This window comes from Atta colombica, unplaced genomic scaffold (assembly GCF_001594045.1).
Source record: "Atta colombica isolate Treedump-2 unplaced genomic scaffold, Acol1.0 scaffold141, whole genome shotgun sequence".
Taxonomy (NCBI): Eukaryota; Metazoa; Arthropoda; class Insecta; order Hymenoptera; family Formicidae; genus Atta; species Atta colombica.
This window is the reverse complement of record NW_017259230.1, coordinates 1,292,976-1,312,072: the sequence shown is the minus strand read 5'-3', so window position 1 is coordinate 1,312,072 and position 19,097 is coordinate 1,292,976. Positions and strand designations below refer to the sequence as shown.

The 19,097-nt window shown below is 35.5% G+C and overlaps 1 protein-coding gene across 1 annotated transcript in view; it reads right to left on the bottom strand.

Moving 5' to 3' along the window:
* LOC108684899 overlaps positions 1-19,091 on the bottom strand; it is a 30,906-nt gene extending 11,815 nt beyond the window's left edge. Inside the window, exon 1 of the mRNA XM_018189437.1 lies at positions 18,912-19,091. The gene's annotated coding sequence lies outside the window, so the exon portion shown is untranslated. The remainder of the gene's footprint in view (positions 1-18,911) is intronic.
* Positions 19,092-19,097: the final 6 nt, after the last annotated feature.

Genomic DNA, 19,097 nt, shown 5'->3' with positions numbered 1-19,097 from the left:
TCCATTCTTTTTTTGCAATCGACTAATAAATGACAAATTTGAATTATGTCATTGTTGTAGCAAATGAGCAATATTTGTCACAATGTTTACTTGAGAACGGTTCTAATACACCTGTGCGTGCTCATGCAAGTGCAAAAATGTCTAAAATATTGCTTAATACAACTTACATTCCCACAACCAAAGATACTCATGTGAAGGAGATCAAAATACTAATAACATGTCCGTTACGCTTTCCACATTTATACCCCTTTTTATAGTGTCATAAAACGTTGGAGGTAGGTATTTTGAAGATTTCGCGTAATAGTATGGTTTGTGTCGTAATATCGTAATACTGTATCGTTTCGAGCACGACGTAATTTTCGAAACGATTAAAGTCTTGTTATTTTACTCATTTCCGCTCTTTAAGAGCGTGTGGTTTTAAAAAAGGTGCGGAAAATTATCGACGTAAGACAGTTTTACTAAGAAACTTACTCAATAAACTTTATGCCACAATGCTTGCAGTTCCGCCAAAGGATTTTCGCCGGAAAATCAATGATGATTTTGAAAAAGAAGGAGAAAATTTAAACTCATCGAACCATGAGAAACAAGAAACTCTTGATCTTATTGAAGCTGGAACTTCGTGTTTCATTAAGACGTTGATAATTGAATTTACCTTTACTGCCTTTTTTTATATCTCTGATACAGAATGCCCGACGCGTACTTCCTGTCCGGAAGGCCCTTCATCCGCTATCGTCTCTTCTGACTCACGTGTAGATACGTGCTTTCAGAAGCACTCATTATCGAAAGTTTATTTTTAATTTTCAAAAATTTCATTATGGATATATACAAGCAATAGCGATAAAGAAAAGGACGTTCAACAAATTGCAAGATATAATCGATAAGAAAATGATTCCTCGTAAAAGAGCTTCGAATCCATGATTCAAACATTAAGAGTTTCTGAAGTATGTAAATACATAAAATACATAAAATTTTATAAATATATCGTAAAAGTATGACAGTTCTCTTAACTGGTAGCTTCTTTCTCTTCTTCTCTATAATGCTACCAGATAGTTGCGGTTAGATGACCCCACTTTCAAAGAGAAAAGCCCCCATCAAAGATTTACATAGAAAATGATGGTGTATTTCACGTCATTACTTTAATATCCATATACAAAAGATCTCCTTTCTTTCCCTATAAATCGTCTAAGTAACATTATAATGTAAAAATTTCATTATCAAATTCGCTATGAGTTTAATGAAATCTTACTTTAAGCAAAACTAGAAATCTAGAAGTTTTAGAAATTGAATTTGAGTTTTTTTTCTTTTTTAATAAAAAGTACGTTAAATATTTCAACTTTGACGTTGAATTTATTTTTCAAATGCATCCTGCGAATAGGATCTCTTGTGTCAATCTAATAGCGTTTTTCCTCTCCTGCACCTGCTGTTGCTGAACAGGCTAGATAGTCTGAGTACTGGGAGTAAGAAATACAAACAATGAAGTATTTACGATAGAAGATAAAAGCGTATTTCACGTCATTATCACCGAAGCCCTTCCGTCTCCTCGTCCTTCTCTTCTTACAACGGCGTGGTGCATCTGGATTCGCGCAGTGTACCATGGTGTGGCGAATATAATCGTATAAGGTGGAGGGTACGACGCCTTAGATGGCTTGAAATACAGCAGCAGGTTAAACTTTCTCATTGCGACTTGGTTAGGCTTAGGCAAAAACTAGGATAGGCTTAGATGGCTCCTCGTACCTCAGGACGGCCGACGATGGTGGCGCGTAGAAAAACGCAGCGGTCACGCCGTAGAAGAAAAGAAAGAGAGAGAGAGAGAGAGAGAGAGAGAGAGAGAGAGAGAGAGAAAGAGAGAGGGATAGGCGTAGAGAGGCTTCAGTCTTCGTGTATACGTGCGTACACGCGCGTGTACGCACGCACGCATGTACGCCACGGAAGGGAAACCGGGAGAAGATGCGAAGAGAGAAAAGCGAAACATCGCGAAAGAGAAAGAGGAAGAGAGAAAGACGCGGCTAGACCTTGGAAGGAGAGACGCGAGAGAAGCAAATACTGCCGGGATAGGTATATTCAGCGTAGTCGACCGGACAGTGCACTGAACTTGGCAAGAAACCCAAGGTTGCATGGCTTAATGATCTAGTTTCTTCAGCGAAGATATGATTCACCATTATGCATTCACTCATCACACACCGCGTACGCCTGTGCCCGCATCGCGTGGCGGGACCTCTTCCTTTTCGCGAATACAGTTGCTTCAAAAATTCGCAATCAATATTGCGCCTAAAAATAGCCATGCGATCTATAACGAGGGGATGTCGGACTCGGTTCTTACCTAAGGCTATTCGCGGGCGAAAGCAAAGTCCGAGAAAGTTACATTCAAAATAGTTAAATTGCTTGTAACAGTTCTCTTTTATAACAAAGAAAGACAGAGAGAGAGAGAGAGAGAGAGAGAGAGAGAGAGAGAGAGAGAGAGAATCAAAGAAGATATATTAGATTCATATATCATTAAATTCATAAAATAAACTAAAAGTATATAAATTTTAAATATACTTCATTTCATACTAGAGGGAAAGCGTCGACATTGATGATTAACACCATTCGAAAATGGAACGCTTTCCAAGAGATCGTACAAAATTTTAATACGTCAGAAATTTCGCATCCTTTTCGCGAAATCAATTTAATAATGTCAGGATTATGTTTCTGTAGTGATGCAAGTTTTTTCTCGGCGCATATACCGCATCGTCGACAAAATATTAAATTCCGTACATGGCTGCAAGTTCAACATTAATCTACTGTCATTACACCATAACGTCATACAATAATCAACAAGTTGAAATCATTGAGTCGCGCGAGTTACTAATTTATAGTGATAATAATACGATTAAGATTAATGATAAAGATTAGCGGTATATTTTTAATAAACGCGTACACACATATATGAATTAATATCTCTATAAATCTTATTTTATAAATACTGATATTACAGTAATTTATATACAAATTAATATTTTACACATTCACTTTTTATTCTCCTGTTCCAACCTGTTTTTATTAAAAATAATAATTCATTATTAAATAAAATAAATCATTCATAAAAGAATAGCACAAATTAGCATATGTTGATATAAAACATACAGAAATATATTTCTGTTACGATACCCGCCCGATTATTATCCACTATAAAATAAGATTTAAATTTTATTAGAATTTTATTTCATGATAATGGCATGTATACATTGTATACATACGAGAAATCAGATTAAATAAAAGATAAGTTATAGCTAATTTATAGCGTATAACGATTAAATAATTGATGCGTGATCGGTCAAGATGATATACGATACATTCTTTAATCTCACTCATACAGAATGCATCTCGATAGAGAAATTGTCGCTGAATGGAAATGATGATACGATAGCTTTTCTTATCCAAAGTTGACCATTATCGAGGCTTATCGAGGTACACTAGATCGCAACAGTCGTTGTAACTGTTCCCTCTAATCCGCCAGTGTACCGCGTATGGCTGCATCATGCCGCAAACACTTCGAGGAAGCTTCTTACGTGTGTATGAATGCGCGATTGCGAGGATGCAAAATCAGGTGAATCAAAGACAGTGCGGACCGAATCCTTTGTGCAACGGCGCGAGGAACGCGCTGCATCATCCATCTGGATGGAATATACGCAGTGCGTGAGGAAAAACTAGGCATATATCTACACATACATACACATAGATATACACGCGTAAATAAGCTTTTCTGTTCCCATGATGTAAACGTGCATGCGTGCGTGTAATAGTAAAAGATGCATGAACACGCATCTTTTTATGTACTTTTAATACTGATAAGTTTTATTGCCCGGCGTTATCCACTGTTCCACCCGTTTAAAAACACACCTTGTTGATCTTGGAAAATAGTCAAAAACAAATGTTCTTCCTCAGAAACATGTCAAATTGAGAGAAAATCAAAATGATGATTTTTTTGTAACAAAATTTGACTATTTAAGAATCGAAATAAAGTCATTCTGATTTTTTTGTTGACACTTTGTGTGTTCCTTTGGATTCTCTTTGGTCTCTCGAGACGAGCGACGAGCTTTAAAACATCTCGCGCCAATCTAATGACAATCGAAATAGAAATCGATATGAAATATGGGATACGCGGCGGAAGGCTCGCTAAGAAGCAGGGACGATGTTGCGCAAAGCAATTCCGACGGTAACGATACAAGCAAGGATATATCACTCGGTGGTAGATACGGCGCGTGCCGGTTGACCCTGCGCGTGGGGGTCAGCAGGTGGAACGCGTGTTTGACGAAAGATCAGGTATATAAGATGTGTGGAAACGCATGCTGCCTTATTTATGCGTACACGCCCCTGCATCCTGCGCGCGCTATTACCTGCGGCTCTCATATGAAGAAGAATGTAGATCCACCGCAGCCGCCGTTGCCAATGAACATTTCCGACATGCGCGACCTTCGGAACATTTTTTTCAAGTAAAAAGAACTTGTCCTTTGCTTGGAGGCAAATCTATCATTTTTAAGCTGAATGATGTAAGCAATGATTAACGCCGTGTCTCCTGATATTCAAGACAAAATGGACTTTTGACTACCTTTTGAATACATATTTGTTGCTAGTGGACTGATACAACTGTTATTTTATTTTATTTAAGGAGATATTCTAGTCTAGAATTTGAAAGAAATCGATTTTTTTACATGTTCTTGACAGTTCGGATCTCAAAAACAAGTATCTAAAAGACTGTTTGACAAAATAACAGAGATATAGATATTTTGAAATTGTATAGCTGTTTTAAAATTGTATAATTATTTAATGTGCTGTGTCAACGCGCTCAAAGATAACTATTATCAAGTACAGACTGGAAAAAAAGTGAAAAGTATGAGCATTTCAAGTTAGAGAAGGATTTGTTGCGTGACACTAATATTGCTTTAATTAGAGATTTTCATTTTCTTTACATTCTAATTATTTGAAATGTTAAACATGTTTTTCTCGAAACCATAATTGTTTTTTTATCTATATTTGAAATGCGTTTCTATTGATAAATACACGCTTTTATTTCTAAAATTTTATAGCGTATATAACATGAACTGTATGTTAAATGCTCATTACGTCGTTATTATAAGTACTTTCTGAACACAGGAATACACTTTATCTTTAAATTTACTTAACATAAAACCTAAACATTTAATCGTACGGTAAATATTTACTAAATATACAGAGTGTCCCAAAATTTACGCATTCGGAGTACATGATACTTTATACTAAAACAAACAACATTTTCCTTTTGCAACATTGCGTCTGACAAATAGTTTTTGCAGAAGAGCAGGTTAAAGTTATACGAGAAAACATAAAACTTATTTATTGAATGTAATTTTACTATAGAAAAAAGTTGTTTGTTTTAGTACAAAAAACAACTTTTTTCTTTAATAAAATTGTATCCGATAAATAGTTTTTGCAGAGGAGCAGGTTGAAGTTAACAAAGCGCAAAAATTATTTATCGGATGCAATTTTGCTAAAGGAAAAAGTTGTTTATTTTAGCATAAAATATCAAGTTCTTTGAATGCGCGAATTTTGGGACATCCTATATATACAAGTAAATATGTAAAAGTGTAGAAGAATATGTGCAGCAATTTTTTTTAATTTTCCAAAATAGACTACTTTTTCGCGCTTTAAATTATAGATTACTCCATCAAGAATCATCAAGAAAAGCCAAAGGTAATTTTGTGCAAACGTCGAAAAAAGATGCCGTCTTACTATATTATTGTCAGCACACATGTGAATCAGATTATTCAGAACGACAAAAATTTGCATCGGTCCACTAACAACGGAAATATTCAAGGTGGTTAAATTATACGGTTCACCCTGCATGTATGATGAATGGAAGACAAGGAGAAGAGAGAGGAAAAGCGTGTGAGAGAAGGACTTAGGAGGAAGGGTGGTATTGTGTTCCAACAGGGGCGGATATCCATGATAAAAGGAACGAAACAATACGTGTGATACCAGTAAAAGTTTCCGATCGAACACTACCGATATGCCAAGACCGCATAATTTAATTCTAACCTCTATCGATGAAGAATTGTATACTGAAAAGGTCATAAAAATAATTACATAAAAAATAATGTTGCTATGAAGTGCAGTCGTGTCGAAGCAAATATTCCTTCGTTAATATAATCTATATTTAAATACAAATTATATAGCTGCCGTATGTCGATGAATAAATTAGGCCTTTCGCAAATGATGGATAGCTCGAAAATTATGTCAAGGAAAATAATCTATGTAACAACATATTATTACTTTGCGAACCGTTTTGCAACTAATCAGGCTCTGTAGTTCACTACCAGATTCCGTATCCATCCGTGATTAGCACAAAACAGTTATTCGTAGCTGGTTTGCGTGAAATTGCAAATTCTGTCACGACGTTAAAGGTGTCCGCTTCGCATCGGTTTTGTTGTATCCAACGACATCGTGTTTTAGAACGCGGCGAACGGCGTACAACTTCGAGGCGTGTTGCAAGCGGAAAAGTAAAGAAGATTTGCCGTGGGAAGGAAGACAAAGGTCTCGTGTCCCGTGAAGCGAGGAGGCTCTCCGGCTCTGCCGAATCCGTGACGATCCTCAGCATTATAGAGAGAGAATCGAGAGCAACTGGAATCGGCCCATTCGACAGCTCGTCGGTTCGCGTACGTTCTTCCTTGGAACACAGATCGCTCCTCTCTCTCCTTCTCGCTCGTTTTCTTCTTTCTTTCGCTTCTCTCGCCGTCTCGACATCAGCTTCGCTCGACCTCTAATTCTCAAACGAACAAAAACTTAATCGGTCGCTTCCTCCGTTCGCTCTTATGGTTCTAGTAAGAGGAAGGGAGAAGGAAGAAAGAAGGAGAGAAAAAGAAGAGAGGAAAAGAGTAAGAGTGAGAGGAAAGAAAGGCAGGACGAGGGCTGGCCTGGAGGACTAGCGCGACGATAGCGACGAAGGGAGGAGAGAAAATCGAGGAAAAAAAAAGGACGGAGTCGAAGGCCGGCTTTTCCTGCAGAATACGATCGGGATTACCTTCGGCGTAATCTCCGTATCCAGTAGCTATAACCGTCTGAATTCATTTAGCTGCACGGCGATACGTGTAGGTGCAACACCAAGCTGCTTATATACCAGCCGGTTTTACCTGAAGGCGCGCGCGCGAACTTGAATCCCGGTGCGTAAAAGTGCGCTTCTATCGAGGTACACCCTCGGATCGGAGAGGTAAGAAGAACGAAGAACGAGCGCGACGAAAGAGTTGATTCGCGCTTGGAACGATCGAGGAAAGCAGACGCGGCTAATTCATAAAAGCGAACTGCAGTCAGATAGGTAGGTATAAAATGGCCGGAAGCTGCGATAGTGACAGCGTGAAAAATAATGCCAGATGTTCACTGCTTGATTGCTCATCCTCGACCGAGAGTAAAGGATGATACTGTTGGTTCCGGTTGATTTCCGCCTGTCTTTTACACAAGGATTGGAAATTACTAAAATATGCATCCGGAAAAGGATAATTGTTTTTTGCATAATGTTAAAAGAATTAGTCGCAGTTTTTTATTAACATCAAATTAATTTTTTTCTAAAATGCTTATTAGCATTAATATTATTGTAGTAAATTGTTTCGCAATTTAATATGTGATGTTATTATTGTTTATGATACATTTCAAGATTGAAAAGAGATTTCATGCAGTTTGCAGAATTGGATATAATTATATAAATAAATTCACATCAAAATGTTTATATAAGATCCGCTTTGACCGAATATAGGATTTTTCTTACTTAATTAAATTTATTCTAACTAGTTCAATTTCATATTAGATTTCATGTTAAACAAATTGTAGTATTATATAGAATGCAGATATCGATTTTGCGTAATAACAATTGTTTGTATAGAATAATTTTCCATAAAGCAAATATGATTTTTATGTACAGCACGTATTTTTTCAAATATCAATGAGTAATTTTTTATTTACTCATATGCATTATTATTTTTAAAATATATACGGCAATATAATATTGACATCTCAACAATCTCGCGCAGCTCAATAATTCTCTCTTTTTAACACAAATAATTTTCTATATAGAATGTTTTAAATTCATTAATATCAGTAATATTAAATTGCTTGTTAATTTAATTAACAATTGCTTGTTAATTTGTGACATTAAGTACTCCAGCTTCAGTTTAGAATTGTATTTCAAAATCAATAAATAATCGATGCGCAGTTTGCTTAAATTAAAAATTATAAAATTCACACAAAAATATATTATTACACATTAAAACCTCTCTGCTCTGCGTTGAGTATTTTTTAATTGACTTTCGCTTAATATTATTTATAATCTTAGCAAGAAAATTTGGACAACAATATTAATTGGTAATTCTTTTTATGCGAATTATTTATTCAAATAATACTTGTACAAGAATATCGATCTTAGCGAAATACCCGAGTACTTGTATCAAACGTCAACGCGAATAAATACAGCGTGTACGTATGCTTTGGCGCATCACAGAGGTGTTAAAGGTACGACGTTGATTAAATTTATGTCTCTGTCGGTCATGATAAATGCGATAGTTCGATCTGGTTATAATTTGGACCCCGAGTAAAAGGAGTACTTAGGAGGTGTACAAACCTTTTAGTACGTGTCACGCTGGTATCTTCTCGCCACGATTTACGACGACGATAAAGTAATGTGACGAAAACGAAAAGAATGGAACGGATTTATTTCTCGCGTATTTCTGGCTAATCAATTTAAATACCTCTATGTAACGTTATTTGATTAATCACCCTTGTAAGACTTTGGATATATTTCTCGAAACTTGCAAGCAAGATATTAGGAGAGAATTATTGAGCTGCGCGAGATTGTTGAGATGTCAATTTGCAATATTATCATTGCCGTGCATATTTTAAAGATAATTACATAACGTATATACTATATTATATTTTTTACTGCATTGCACATTATATTAAATTATGTTAAATTATATATTAATTAATTTTATGGAACAGGTAGCAAAGATTTATTAGCAATAAACTTATCTTCCTTTATCTTTAATAATAAATTTGCCGTGCTTTTAACAACAACTAATAAACTTTAGCAATCATTTATTTCTAATGAGAGCGTAATTAATAAGCTGGAATATCATGATGTCGGTTGCAGTAGCTGATACGAAGGCGTATTAGTCATGTCGACGGGAAACACCTCACCCGAAGCGAATTATATTTAACTAAGGTGGCAGCCAATGAGGCGAATATAATATTTAGCGGACGGACGCATGAATGGTCATCTATTTATGTAAATAAACGATGCTTCGTGAATGCTGCCCGCGGCACAGTAGGATGCGCGGTCCACTTTCCAGCATCCGCGACACGATGGCTTCTAGATGGATATCGTCGCATCGAGAGTACATCCACAGCATATAGATCTGCTTTTTCCTTCCCTTTCCGCACTCCCTCTCCTTTTCTTGTTTCCTTTTCATTTTATCCCTTCCACCCTCTCGCGCGAGATTCCGTTACTGTGCGCGAGTTCGAATCGAGAGAGAGAGAGAGAGAGAGATGGGGGGGGGGGAAGATGAATACTCGCAACGACTAGAGGAGAGAAGAAAAGAAAAGAAAAGAAAAAAAAAAGAAAGAGTAATAAAAAGAGAAAAAAAATCGGCGAGGTCTAGAAGCGAGAATTAGGAGGAGGAAGGAATGAAAATGCGCACGCGTGCGTTGAAATGAGCTCAAGCAGAAGGAAGAGGAAAGAAACATACTCGTTTCGCATTCTGCAGCGCGCTAGTCAGCGGCTAACTATAAGAGGAGCTAACTATAACTCGAAGTTTCTACCCCGCGGCGGCTATTTCGAGGTTCTCTCGCGTACGTTGTCGCCAAATCCTGACCCCGTCCCGATCCGAAAGAGATCCGAACCTACGGAGAGCCGATGACGCCCGGGACTTGTAGAAAAGTGTGATACCGCACAAACATGATAATGACATAATAAAACAACGTAAACGCAAATCTGTCCATTATGGCGTAAACGTAGGGACCCGTTAGGAATGTAGTATTAGCGTGTAATTAACCGCATAGTTGACACGACGATTTCGACCTAAGTAACGTCCGTTAATCTCTGTTAATAATTCACGCACGGGGAACGCGAAACACCTTGCATTTAAGGAAAACAGGCTTTAAGCAGTCCACGTGCGACGATACTGTAAAAACTGTTTGTAATTATCACAAATTAGAATTACTACAAGTGTTATCGATAATTTAATAGTGCGTTACCGTATGTTATTAGCGAGAATGATGATTTAATGTACAGGTATTCCACAACATTTTGCAATTGGAACGTTTTGCACCTGAGCGTACAGTTATGTATGATCATGCATCGGGCGATAATATATATAATTCTAAGCCGGTTCGTATATCCAGTTTTATACGCGCTATGTTTAATTACGTTTAGTTACGTCGTGGCGATTAAGCGCTCGCTCGGATAACGACAAGAGGTCAATGCACGGAACTATTTCAATGACGTTCGCCGCTTCGCCTCTCATTGGCTAAATCCTATTATTTATTTATAAGCTAAAGAATTCTGTTAGAGCGAGTGAACAGGATCAACAGACTTTCTTGGCTTCGTATAAAGTTACATCTTAATGGTAACGCAAGCACCTTCGCGATACAACATAAAAAAATTTAGTGCTTCTCACTCACGTAATAATCGTAATTTATAAATGTTCCCGACAAGGAAACACACCAAGTCAAGAAAAGTCAAAATGATTTTATTTTGATTTGACGTCAAATGAAAGTAAAAATGATAATTTTTTTACAAAGTTTGACTATTTATTGACGTTAAGCATCAAAATAAAGTAATTTTGATTTTTTTTATTGACTTTTATGTGTTCCTTGAATTGTAGATGATTTACATACAACAAGCTGGATATTTCCAGATTATAATAATAAACGAGATACTCTCTGTATATTAACGTGCCATACATACTGTAGAAAAGCAGTTAAAACAAATTTAATTATATGACATTTAAGATAAGAAGATCTGGAATTACTTAAAATTTTTCTTGCGAAGAAAATCTCAAGGTATAATTGATTCTAGTTGAATTTTACACCTGCGATATCGAACGATTTTCAAGCAATTAAAGAGGGGGGGGGAGGCAGCGCAATTAGCATCGAACGAGCGACTGGATTAACCTTGCGCTCTCGTCTCGCTTGAAAACGCAAGCTTTCTCGCTCCGCTCTGCAGCGAAAACAGAATCGAGCACATGCTCGATGCAGCATGTCGAACGAGCGCACGCCGTAGCGATCGCGTGCATCCGGTGGATCAGCGAAGTATCCTTTTCGTGTCTCCTTCGACTCTCGGATCGTTTAACCTTGCTGGTTTTCTGAACTCGCAGAAAAACTAATTCCGTTTCGTCTCCTTAAACTGATTCTACATTAATCGCAAGTCGAGCGCAAGTTTGTTGTAGCAATCAATCTTAATAGCACCATTGATGCTTCAAATCGGCTATTGCAACAAGTTTGAGATTAACTTGCGACTAAGATTACCAGCCGTACTCTTTTTGACGTCGTAAAATTTTTGGTCATTAATTAAACCTTTATAAAATTATATTAATAATTATCGATAAAAATGATGTTTCAGAAATTTTATTTTTAAAACTAAATATACCTACTTTTAATAAAAAAAATTATACACTCTAAGAAAATGTCGGAATTTAATATCTCTGGTATAGATTTAACATTCATGTTGGGTTTATATAATTCTCACTATATTAATTAATTTAACACCAACACAGTGTGAATTATATAGACACCGCCATGGTGTTAAGTTCACATCGCTATTTTTTAGAGTGTACGTCTTCTCAAATCATCTTTTTTTAAAAAGTGTATAATGTTTTTTCTCGTAATTCAGACATGATAACCCATTCCAAGAATGAAATGAAAATCAAAATAATATCGTATTGATTAAATTATGACATAAATTCTGTTAATAATCGATCTATATGTGTCAAATTGACACTATTTTAACTTGTTCTCCTTAGATTGCAACCTTGTACTCCGCTTCTTTACTCTTAACGACAGTTTAGTATTGTTATGATGTCGCATCGCGCAGTTTATAATGCAGCTATTATATAATATTTGTTCAACGACAATATTCCAACATACAAAAAGAACAACAAAAAAATCAAAATAACCTTGTTTTTATTCTTAACATCAATAAACAATTATTTATAACAATTATATTGTATCAGTTATATTAACGTTAATAAATAATTAAATTTTGTAATAAAAAATAATTTTTTTTACTTTCACGTTGTCAAAGTATGTAAATGTAAAGTCATTTTAATTTTCTCTTGATCTTGTGTATTCTTTGGGATAATGATACCAATATAGTATCATTACAGATTAACTGTCGCAACAAGTTTGCAATCGACTTGCGACAGTAAATTTATAATAATTCTTCATATACTTCATGTAAAATCAGGATAATGCAAAACCAGCTTTATCTGCACCGTACAGTAGAAGCTCGCGCGATATATTTATACCGAGCGATCATAAGAATGAGCTTCATCTTGCGTCTTCGCGAAATCGTGAAATCGTGAAATCACTGAGAAACCAGCCCGAAAAGATTTTTATCTATACGCAATTTTCTTTCGAGCGACGATGTCATTGTCGCGACGTACCAACTGTAACGTTAACTCTCGATTGTAGTGCGATGGCAAATGTCGAGTTCTCTGGAGGTGAATTTCACGGAAGATCACTTCGACGCGAATATTCAATTAAGGATATTGACTACGTCTGCAAGGGGGGAGGGGTTGTTTACGACGAAATAATTTATCAATTACGCTTTGTAACTCTCATTTCTAAGGTATCTCGCATCACGTAGCAGTAGTAGTATGTCCGTTCCGCTTATGCGTACAAACGACCTCTGAATCCCTCCAGACACGTTATTGCACATGCAATACACCTGTTACTCTACGGGTTGCGTAAGTTTTCTCGGTGGCGAGCCCACGAGTCAAACTGACCGCAAGAATTCCGAATACTTTCACTCAGTTTCAGGCTCTGGTGTGGCGCGGCGCGACATGAATGTTGAGAGACGCGAGACGGATCCGAGAAAGTATCCCAATATGTGTACGATCCGATAACTACAGCACGAGAGCGATCAAGACTGTGGTGGAAGAAGAGAAGATAGCGACGAAAGGCGATAAAAATAAATTCCCGACTTACGCTTTTGAGTCTAAATCATTACGTATACGGATAAACCGATGCATTAATAAAATGCATATGTATTCTGCGTTTTTTCAATGATTATGAATGTTATATTGTCGCGAAGGCGTTATTGTCCAAGTGTCACTCTTGGAACGACTATAATAGGGAACGAAAGTTGATGAAATCTCACCGTGAGCCGCCCTACTCTGGTCACTCGATAATCCGAGATGCATTTAGGCAGAATGAATTCCTCTTACGACAATAGCGATTGCAGAATGGACGGGAGATTTTGTTTAGATTGAGTGACGCATGCGAAAACGATTGCACATTTGTACGTTCTAATACTGTGAACAACTCTAATATCCATTTCTATTAATATAGATTAACTTTAATCTTGCTTTAACTTACTTTTATTTTTCTCCTAAGAAAGACAAAAAATAAATTAAACCAATGTCTAAGAATAACAAAAAAAATAAATTAAATCAAGATTAAAGTTAATCCATATTGATAGAAATGGATATAAAAATATTTTTATTTTGTTAGATAAACTGGTAATTTATATTAAAAACTTTTTATGCATTTCTTGATTTCTCCGTTCAATTAATTAAATCAAAATTTAATGCTAATTAAGCAATAATAAAATTGTTATATCATAGTTTATAACATATATAGTTGTATTATAAGCCTAAATGATCTCTCGATATGAACAAAAAATAATAAATAATTATAATTATAATATATATTAATATATATTAATAGTAATTCTGAAAGTTGGATTAATATTTCAAGATATGCTGGTTAGATAGCTGCTTAGGAGAACAAAATAAGCTAATACGTATGCGCGTGTACAACGCGATCGCATTCTACAGTTATGTACTGTACGCTATGCAAACCAACTCGATCGCGCTAACTAATTCACTGATATTATCAATTTATGATCGCGCGTGCGTGATTCGGCACAGGCGGGATTATTTCAAGCGAGAACAAAAGCGAAAGCTAACATTTAAAAAGTCAGACACATTATTCATATAATTATTTAGTGTAATCATATCATATGTAATCAAAGCTATTTGAAGCGTAAAATGCTGAGCGAGAATTTTTAACACTAACTTCGTAATAGCAAAGTATCAGATAATTCTCAAAATTAGCAACACGCAATCATAAATTGAATGCATTAGTATTTAAAACACTAGTGATAAAAAAATACCACCTCTAATTAAGACTTTTAATATTATTTTAACACACATTGAAATATTAATAACTTGTTTATATATAGTAATTTCTTGTTATCTCACCGTTGAATATCAAAATTCCAGAATAATCCGCCCCTCGAGGCCAACGAGACGATGTGCTCTGCATATCTAGCCTATCATCTCTCAAATCTGCGGAACCTCAATGGATATCTTAGCAGACGCATCTATTTAAAATTGCAAACCGGTGGACCCCGCGCGATGGGATCTGTCGAAAAAGGCATAAAGCGACCAAAATGTGTCGCACAAAAGCTCCTTAAGAAGGTCAACCGGACTCAAAGGTCAAGCGGAGTCAACCGATGCGATTTGGTTTATGGCGCGAGCGCGTATCCCTTCCCTCTCATATTATTGTATTTTCGACGATGATTTACGATAGGAGCGACCGTGCATTTGTGTTTCTCTCAATTTTATTTTTTCTTTTATTTGCTCGACAACGTACCGCGCCCGTACAGCAATACAGCGATGCATCGCGGGACGTCATCAGCAACACTCCGGAATTTCCGGAGCTGTCGTTTTCGCGTCATTCAAAAAAAAAAAGATAATATTTTTTATCGAATGTAAAACAATAAACAAAATCTAAAGCGTCAGTCAAATCTAAAGCGATAAAATTGTTGTGCTGTTTTAATTTACTGTATGTAAAACAATAAACAATATATCAAATCTGTATAAAACGATGTATGAATTTTAATTTTCTCTGCTTTTATAACAGTTATATATTTCCTACTATGTATATTTACTCTTTTCACACCACAAAATAAAGATATCTCTGAATGGAATATAGTTTGTTTTATGTTTAAATTCATTTTGCTTTTTTAAATTTTAAAGCCGAGCTTTTCTTACATTTTACTTCCGCGCTCACTTTATTTTATTTTAAAGTTTCTGGTTCATTACTGTGAACATTAATTTGTCTCGCAAAACGTTATTACTTTTATTTATGCGCTGAATTTATAATATGTCCGCATTTATGGTATTTAATCATTTTCACTACTCTTGGAATTAAGAAAAGATATACTGCTTATTTATACAATTTCTCTCAACGACCATTATCTATATGAAAAGTTTTGCATGAGAACATACATGACGTAACCCGTAAATCGTAAGATTAGAAATACGCAATGAGGCATAAGGTTGTAAATCTATCGCCTGTGGAAGAAAGTAACCCTCGTAAAAATCTATAATGAATCCCACACGTAACAGTGACCTATCGTTGCGCTTACTTTCGATGCATCGAGTTCGATGCACTCAGCTTCGCCCATCTCAATGGATAACGCTAAATTACAGTTGGCTAAATTACAGAAGGAAAAGAAAGAAAAAAAAATAAATTGTTGCACAAGTGGACGATATTACATAAAAATGGATGAAGTCACCAAATAGTAATGTAAAGTAAATTAGTTTAAAACGCAAAGTTGCCCATCCAAGTTGCGTATCTCAAATAATTTCTATAATTCACATTAAGATTATGTCTTTTAATTCGCTTGTTGTTGTTTATATATATTTATGTGCGTTTATATAATAATATGTCATATATAATATCGAAAAAAAACATGTTATATTAAATATCTTTTTAACATTGTATTTATACTGCATGAATACGATTCGTTTCAATGATCATATTGAAGCGAACGATGTAGCATTGATGATACATTAAAACCTAATTTTATTGAAGCTAATAGGAGAACACAAATTAGTTTAAACGCTTCAAGGATTTCTTGAACCGATTAAAACCGACGGGAAAGATTGCTCCATCGTAATGTAAATCGCGAGTAACGCAATTAAAAACTCGAGAACGCGTCGAGCAGGTTTACAGCGGTTATCGCGACCTAGCGAGTAGCGCATCGGGACGCACAGGAGCGGAGTGCCTCTGACAGATGGCCACCAGAGATTTCCGCAAGAAAATAACGTTTACAAAAACGTTGACGAGAGATACAGCGTGAATATGGCGCTCGCTTTGGAGGCAGGCAACGGCGATTCCTACAGAGCGACGGTAATCGTTAATCCTTGCGAAAGCGACTCGTCACGATTTAAGTGGAACCATTCGCTACCTTTGCATATTAAATACGAGTCTTACTGCATGTCAACTAAGTTATTGCACACGAGTCTATTAGAGCTAGCCTTGTCAATGGGGATTAAAGATGAAAAGATAACAAGATTTCACGTCTAATTTGAATTTTTACACAGAGGTACTGTCATATTTAAATTATCCTATGAAATAATCCCAGCGTAAAAATTAACGAACGCGTGTTACATTACATGACGTACGTCGTGCATAATTTCGATACCGAGAATCACGATAATACTTGTATTGGAACAAGGAACACTTTGTCGAACAGGCATGTATACACGTGCGCTTCGCTCCAATCTGCTGTAACTTCATCCGTTTCTTTATCCCATTTCAAATTCACATCCGGTAGCAGCTTTTGCATTTAGCAGAAACCGCCAAAATGTGCGATATTGATGATATCGTACTTCATATTACATGTAATAAGTCTAAAAATATCAAAAAATATGCGAGGACGATTACTTTGCAACATACATTTATTAAATTACAGTGAATTAATATATACAGGAAGTGTACGTGTACATGACGTAGTTTATATAATCACAAAGATGCACTGAACGTGTGAAATGGCGTTGCGATGGGTATAAAAGCGAATCGATCGCTTTGACGTGCTTTGCAATTTATACGAGTACTTATAGTTCAGTAAAATGAATGCGTCGTTATCGATCTTTCTATAATTCTACTTTTATTCCCAGTTTAACATAGAACGCATGATTTATTAAACATGAAGTTTTCCCGTGTAACGCGGTTAAATATGAAAAACATTACGTTAAGGACACTTCTAGATGACTCTGAAAAACACAAAGATGACTAGGCAAAAGTATTTCATGGAAATAAATCTCAAGTTAAAGAATAAAAGCTCCGCTCTTACTACTATTGATAAAATTTAGAACAATGAACATTTGATGCGCCTTGATCAATTGCTTTAATCAACTCTTGTAAAATAAATCTTTCTAGATGAAGAAGAAGAGCGGCAATTTACTTTGAAAATATGTAACTTTGCTTTCAAATTTACTTGACAAATACAATCAACTTTTAAATCAATTTAATATCTCCTAATTTAACAATATTTTAAAAATATAATTTTTTAATAATTGTTTAAAAAATACAAGGAAATCTGTTTATCTAACTGTCGAGATGTGTGTAATTCTATTCTCGTTGCATTTCTCTTTGCGCTTCTCGAAGAGGCGTGAAGATACATGATCGTGCCCGTCTTATTGCAGACGTTATTACCAATTAACCATTATTGTCTGTCGCATATCGCCACTGCTAACGCAGCCGTAGATGTTTCACAATCATGTTCGAGATTGCAAGTGCGAGAACATTGAAATTATAATAGCCCCATTGCAATAAAATATTTCACTCCAGAGTGAATTATTTTCATGAAGGCATTGCGGTAAATGTGATAAATTGCGACATACATTCCATAATAACGTGAAAATTGAAAATTCGCCCGTCGTTAATTCATAATTATTTTTTTGTATCAAATTTTAGCATTATTAAGACAATGTATAAATGTTACATCAATACTTCCTTTAATCTGAGATTTATATTATTTACATACTAGTTGATGTGCACTTTAAATTTATTGGAGTGAAATCTCACTTCAAAAGAGTGAAAATCTATCACTTATTCAAGAATGCAAATCTTTACTATTTTTAAATAATGTAGTATTTTAATTCTTTTGTGAGATTCCAAGAAATTTAGAGAGTGACATTAATATTTACACACCCGAAATATGTTGTTGTAAATCTAATCCGTTGCAGAATGATAGAAAATTTATTAAAGAGAACTACAGAGAATTATAGAATGCTTCTGTTTTTTGAAAACATGTTCAGAAACTATAATTGCTGACAACCGATTTGACTGCTCAAAACTGTTGATACAAACACCCCAGCGATAACATTGTATTATTTTAAATATTTTAACAATATTTGTCGATATTATCGATTTTTGCATTATTTGTACTAAGTAACAGCCATTAAGAATAAATTGAAAAGATTATATTACATGCATAATCTATTATATCTTTATATAGAAATCTAATATTAGCTAATATTAAAAGATTGTAATTAATTACATATTTTAAATATTAAAAGCACTTTTATTTGAGACTTTTAGTATCAAATAAGTAATTTATTACTGTCTTTCAGTAATAAATTGGCCAATATTAAATTAGTCAGTATTAGATTTCTGTAAGGGAATACCGCAGTAATGGTTCATCATGTCTAGAATAACAGAAGGGAGTTGCAGAATTGCATTAATTCGCTATTGTTGCTACTTAAGCATCACGTTTAAATAATCAAAAAGTAGCAATAGGTGATGATTAATGAATAATAAAATTAATTAATATAGTACATAATACCCTTTTTATTTCATGAAATTGTCATGTGATCGTTATTGGATACACTTACCTCTGCCGGACGCGAAGAAGACAGTGGTGAACCGACGTCTTCCGGTCGCTATACAAAATTCTTATGGTGCAGCGCGGAAAAACACCCCCACAGGTGAGGTACTGACGGTTCGTTCCTCTCGGAAAGGCACAGGTGTCATCGCACTGTCACGGCGCACGCAATTCACGATTGCCGCATAGGATACCG